At 40.1% G+C, this 6,305-nt stretch overlaps 1 pseudogene; it reads right to left on the bottom strand.

Annotated features, from left to right (window-relative positions):
• The window catches only part of LOC105523394, a 15,040-nt pseudogene extending 14,931 nt beyond the window's left edge, over positions 1-109 (bottom strand).
• Between the last annotated feature and the right edge of the window lie 6,196 nt (positions 110-6,305).

Below are 6,305 nucleotides of genomic sequence, written 5' to 3'. Positions count from 1 at the left end.
AAAAAAAAAAAAAATATTGTATCATTGAACTCTTCCACACCTTTTCAGCCTCACCCCATCCCATGGGCAGCAGGTAGCTTTCCGATGTGACTTGTGCAGTCGACTGCATGCTCACCTCAAGCACAGCTACCCCTCTCCATTTCCACCTTCACAGGCAAACCCCCACTCTCCTGCTGCGCCCCTCTGCAGTGCTGACAGGCTATGCCCTAGAGGTAGAAGCACCGTCTTTGCAGCCCCAGCCCACTCTGGCAGGCCCCACTCTGGGCCAGCTGTAGAGAGCTGGAGGATGATCACAGACTTCAGGAGGACTTCAGGGAACAGATTCATAGCTCCTCACCTTTTATCAGTGGGGGCTCTCAGTATCCAGGAAGAGGAGCTCAGTGGATGCAAGAGAGCCAAGGGGATTGACCACGGGCTGTTAGTCCCTTTGCACAGATGAATTTAAAAGGCACCACCTCTGGCCAATGAATCAGAGGAAGTTCCCCTTTCAGGTCCATGCTTTGGAGCCCAGCCTTTGGCAAGCAGAACTCTGCTGGATTTCAGCCCCACTTACCCTCTTGGAAGGCACCTTGTGCAGGGCACAGGCACTTAACCATGTGGGTGGCCCTGGTCACAGCTGGCGTGTAGTGAATACTCCATCAAACCTTCACTCGTGAGGCTGCATGGTGTAGTGGTGAGATCCATGGCCTCTGGAGTCGACCTAGATGTAGAATTGTTGAGTTATGAAGTTCGTCCTCCTCACTTCCTGCCCTCCTTCTGTGGACCATCTGTTCTGCCTCACATCCCTGCTGTCCACTCATTTTGTCTGAGGACACTGCACACAACCAGGCAGTGCAGGAAGCCAAGGCAGGTCAAACCCTGACTAGGCCGACAGTTTCCTCAAGAGCAAGACCTTTGAGAGAGTCTGGCAGGACCATTCAGCACTGGCCTTGCATTCCGGCTGCTTAATCAGTGGAACATATACACAATGAGCGAGAAGGTAGCCTCGTATTCAGTGTGGTCCCTAACTGAAATTTCATACCTGCAGCCCGTGGTAAGGGCTTGAAATTGTTTTATTGATAGTCATATAGCTTCTTTCAGAGCAGAGGCCTTGTGTCAAACTTCTCTTAATCCCTGCAGTGCTACGTACATAATATGCATGTAATAAGTATGCTCTCAATATACCATCATCGGCATTGCATTTGCAAAATGCTTTCATAGAAATGGCTTCATTCTGTTTTCACTACAACCTTATGAAATAGGCAAAACAGCCTTTTTCAGGCCAGTTTTATAGATGAGGGAGGTGAGGGCACATAGCCTGCCGTGATCACATGATTTGACACATGATTTGACAAGGGGTTGAAGCTGACCAGGAGTCCAGACCTTTGCCCAGATTTCTTATTCACTCATGATGCCAGAGTCCCAAAGACCAGTCGGCAGTCCAGTGCAAGGCTTGCACTTTAAGAAATTTCCCGTCATGGCATGTGCCTGTAATTCTAGCTACTTGGGAGGCTGAGGCACAAGAATTGCTTAAATCAGGATATGGAGGTTGCAGTGAGCCAAGATTATCCCACTGCACCCCAGCCTGGGTGACACAGCGAGACCCTGTCTCAAAAAAAATTTTTTTGCAATAGTCCTCAAAGAAATTACGAAAGTAACAACAGTGCAGTTTACTTTTCGTAAAACTAAAGTTATTTGATTTAAAGAGCTATCGTTTGTTTTCAGACTATGCCCTTCCTACTTTGATGTAAAAATGTTTGCTCATTTACAGTGTTGACAGTTGTTATTTCTTGACATACCAAAAGTTGCCAAACCTGTCTCTGTCCCTCTAAAGTTTTGGACATTTGCTGGTATGTAAAATCTAAAGTAGGTAGTCCTACATTACATTATATCATACCATATCTTTTGAGTAAATAAACGAATGAACGATTCAAACAACCAAAATTCTTATTCTACCAACTTACCTAGGAGAAGTATCCAAACTAGAGAGATTAGATTGGTAAAAATTGGTTTTGGGATGTCTTTGGTCTCACATTGTGCCAATGCATCATCTTGGGTTTGGGGTTGGGGGAGGGGTTTAAAAAGAGAGATCATTCTCCAAAATAACTGAATTGAGGTTCTTTGAGTAACAATGCTTGACACGATGCCTGTGTGTGTGTGTGTGTGTGATTTTCTTTCGACAGCCTGATCAAATACTCTGCCCACTTAAGGGAAATTGACCTTGGAAACAATGTTCTGGGAGAAATGCCTGCTGCTGAAATACTTGAAGGGCTGAGAGCCAGAAAGACAGGTAGAGTGTTTTCAGATTACGTGTTTCCCCTCCACCGGCCCACAGCCACTCACTTCTAAATGCTGTACTACTCACAACTTGCTCCGCTTTTTTCATTTAAGTAACTGGCCCAAACTATGCAATGACCAGGAACACTGTCACAGGCCAGCCATCATTGTGTCAATTTTCCCAGTGATTTGCACAGAGTTCAAGAATTTCTAGGATGTCATATGTAGCCTTCGATCTAAGTAACACATGTTTTTAAAGGGAAATTTTCTCTATTGCTTTTTTTCTCTCTTGCTCCTCTCATCCTTGCCTGTTCTCCAAGAAATGCTTCTCCCACTCTCCATTCTCTTCTCAGCCCAACCTGCAGAGAGGTCTCCAGATAACAATTAGAAAATCCGAGGCGGGGCGTGGTGGCTTAAGCCTGTAATCCCAGCACTTTGGGAGGCCGAGGCAGGCAAATCACTTGAGGTCAAGAGTTTGAGACCAGCCTGCCACATGGTGAAACCCCATCTCTACTAAAATACAAAAAAATTAGCTGGGCATGGTGGCAGACACCTGTAATCCCAGCTACTCAGGAGGCTGAGACAGGAGAATCACTTAAACCCAGGAGACAGAGGTTGTTAGTGAGCCAAGATCGCGCCACTGCACTCCAGCCTGGGCAACAGAAGGAGACTTCATCATTAAAAAAAAAAAAGAAAGACAGAAAGAAAGAAAAATTTTTCTCTAATATACTTATTCAGGAAGGATGGGAAGATTTTCAACTTTAATAGCTTCTCTGCTTTTCCTATAATAATCCTATTAATAAGCTTCATTTCATTGCCCTTTTAATACAATGCTGATTTAATATATTGCTGATATATTATGCTTTTAGTATTTTGCCAAAATTTTGTTAAGGATTTTGCCATCTATGCTCATGAAGCATATTAGTCAGTTCTTTCCTTTCTTTTCTTTTCTTTCTTTCTTTTTCTTTTTTTTGAGATGGAGTCTTGCTCTGTTGCCTGGGCTGGAGTGCAATGGCATGATCTTGGCTCACTGCAACCTCCGCCTCCCGGGTTCTAGTGATTATCCCACCTCTGCCTCCCAGGTAACTGGGACTTTAGGTGTGGATCACCCCATGACCAGCTAATTTTTTGTATTTTTAGTAGAGATGGGTTTTCACCATGTCGGCCAGGCTGGTCTTGAACTTGTGATTTCAAGTCATCTGCCCTCCCTGGCCTCCCAAAATTCTGGGATTACAGATGTGAGCTACCACGCCCGGCTGAACTTTTCTTTTCTCGTAATATCTTTGTCTGACATTGAGATCAGGGTAATTCTGGCCTTACAGAATGAGCTAATAAGTGTGTCCCCCTCTTCTATTTTATGAAATAATTTGTGTAGCATTAGCATTATCTCATCCTTAAATATTCGGTAGAATTATCAGTGAAAACATCTGGGCCTGGAGCTTTCTTTATGGGAAGGTTTTTAACAACAAATTCAATTTTTTTTTTTTTTTTTTTTGAGATGGAGTCACTCTCTGTCGCCAGACTGGAGTGCAGTGGCACAATCTCGGCTCACTGCAACCTCCACCTCCTGGATTCAAGTTATTCTCCTGCCTTAGCCTCCTGAGTAGCTGGGACTACAAGCACCTGCCATCATGCCTGGCTAATTTTTGTATTTTTAGTAGAGACAGGGTTTCACCATGTTGGCCAGGATGGTCTTGATCTCTTGACCTCGTGATCCTCCTGCCTCAGCCTCCCAAAGTGCTGGGATTACAGGCATGAGCCACTGCACCCGGCCTAAATTCAGTTTCTTTAATAGGTATAAGGCTATGCTGGATATTTTATCTTGAGCAAAGCTTTAGTAGTTTGTGTCTTTCAAGAAATTTATTTCATCTAAATTGTTGTATTTATTGGCATAAAGTTCTTCGTAATATTTTCTTATGATCCTTTTAATGTCTGTAGCATCTATAGTGATGTCTCCTTTTTCATTCTTGGTATTGATTACTTGTGTTCTCTCTTTCTCTGATTGATCTGGTTAGAAATTTATTAATTTTATTGATCTTCTCATGGAACCACTCTTGATTTTCACTACTGTTTTTCTGTTTTTAACTTTATTGATTTCATCTCTTGTCTTTATTATTTCCTTTATTCTGCTTACCTTGGGTTTAATATGCTCTTCTCTTTCTAGATTATTAAAGTGAAAGCTTAACTTATTGATTTTAAATCTTTTAATTTTTCTAATATAAATGTTTATATTAGCACTAAGCACTTCTTTTATTGTTTCCTACAAATTTCAATATGTTATATTTTCATTTCATTCAGTTCAAACTATTTTCTAATATTCCTTTTAATTTCTTCTCTAACCTATGGGTTATTTAGAATAGCTCTGTTTAGTTTCCACATATGTATATATTTTTTCAGATATCATTCTGTTTTAATCAAGAGATTAAGAATCTCTTGATTCTTAATTAAATTCTGCTATGGTTGGAAAACATACCTGGTGCAATGGCATGATCTCGGCTCACTACAACTTTTGTCTCCCGGGTTCAAGCGATTTTCCCACCTCCGTCTCCCATGTAACTGGGACTACAGGTCCCATGCCTGCTGTGGTCATGTAGTCCCAGCTACTTGAGAGGCTTAGGTGGGAGGATTGCTTGAGCTCAAGAGTTTGAGATCAGCCTTGGGCAACATAGCAAGATCTCATCTCTAGGGGAAAAAAGGAACACACTTGTTTTATTTCTTTTATGCCCCGGATCTGATCTATCTTGGTAAATGTTCCATGTGCATGAGAAAAGACTGTATTCTGCTGTTACTGGATTGAATGCCCCATAAATGTCAATTAGGTCAAGTTGGTTGGCAGTGTTATTGAAGTCTTCTATATATGTACAAATTTTTACATGTTCTATCAACTATTGAGAGAGGGGAAAAGTGTGATGTTGTTTATATCTCCTTATAGTTTAATCAGTTTTTGCCTCATGTATTTTGAAGCTCTGTTTTTAGGTACATAAACATTTTTGATTGTTGTGCCTCTTGATGAATTGACACTCATCATTATGAAATGGTCTTCTTTATCCTTGGTAATGCTCCCTACTTTGATTGATATTAATATAGCCAGTACAGGTCTTTTTTTAATGAATATTTACATAGTATATCTGTTTTCATCCTTTGGTTTTAACCTATCTGTGTTTTTATATTGAAATTGGGTTTCTTATAGACAGCATATAGCTGAGACCTTCTTTTTTTATCCATTTGACAATCTTTGTCTTTTAATTGTTTAGACCATTATATTTAATGTGATTATCTTTATGGTTTGGTTTTTAATCTATCATCTTGCCATTTGTTTTCTATTTGTCTCATCTGTTCTTTGTTCCTTTTAAACTAGTTTTCTGTTGCTTTTTGGATTAATGTTTATAATTCCATTTTTATATCTTTAATTGGCTTGTGAGCAGTACCTCTTAGTCTTTTATTTTCTAGTGGATGCTCTAGTGTTTACAGCCTTCATCTTTAACTTATTACAGTCTACCTTCAAATAACATTATACTACTTCACTTATAGTATAAGAATCTTACAACAGTATACTTCCATTCTCTTCCTATCCTTTGTGTTTTTGTAGTCATATATTTCACCTTTGCAAGTGTTATAAATCCAAGGATACATTATTATTATGTCTATTTTAAGCAGTTGTTTTTTTAATAAGGGGGGAGTTTTTTATGTTTATTCACATATTTACCATTTCTGGCATTCTTTATTCCTTTGGCTATATTCACATTTCTATGTGATATCATATTCTTCTGTCTGAAGGACTTACTTTATACATTTCTTATAATCCTGGTCTGCTGGTGATGAATTCTCTAAGTCTTTGTATATCTAACAAGCCTATGCTGCCTTCATTTTTAAAGTGTTTTTTTTTCTTTTTTTTGGCAAGGTACAAAATATTTAATTGACAGTTAATACTTTTTTTTTTTTTTTTTTTGAGATAGTCTTGCTCTTGTCACACAGGCCGGAGTGCTGTAGCACAATCTCGGCTCACTACTACCTCCACCCGCTGAGTTCAAGTGATTCTCCTTCCTCAG

The sequence above is a fragment of the Colobus angolensis genome, unplaced genomic scaffold (genome assembly GCF_000951035.1).
Source record: "Colobus angolensis palliatus isolate OR3802 unplaced genomic scaffold, Cang.pa_1.0 Scaffold46, whole genome shotgun sequence".
In the NCBI taxonomy this organism is placed as follows: Eukaryota; Metazoa; Chordata; class Mammalia; order Primates; family Cercopithecidae; genus Colobus; species Colobus angolensis.
This window is presented reverse-complemented; position numbering and strand designations above follow the sequence as displayed.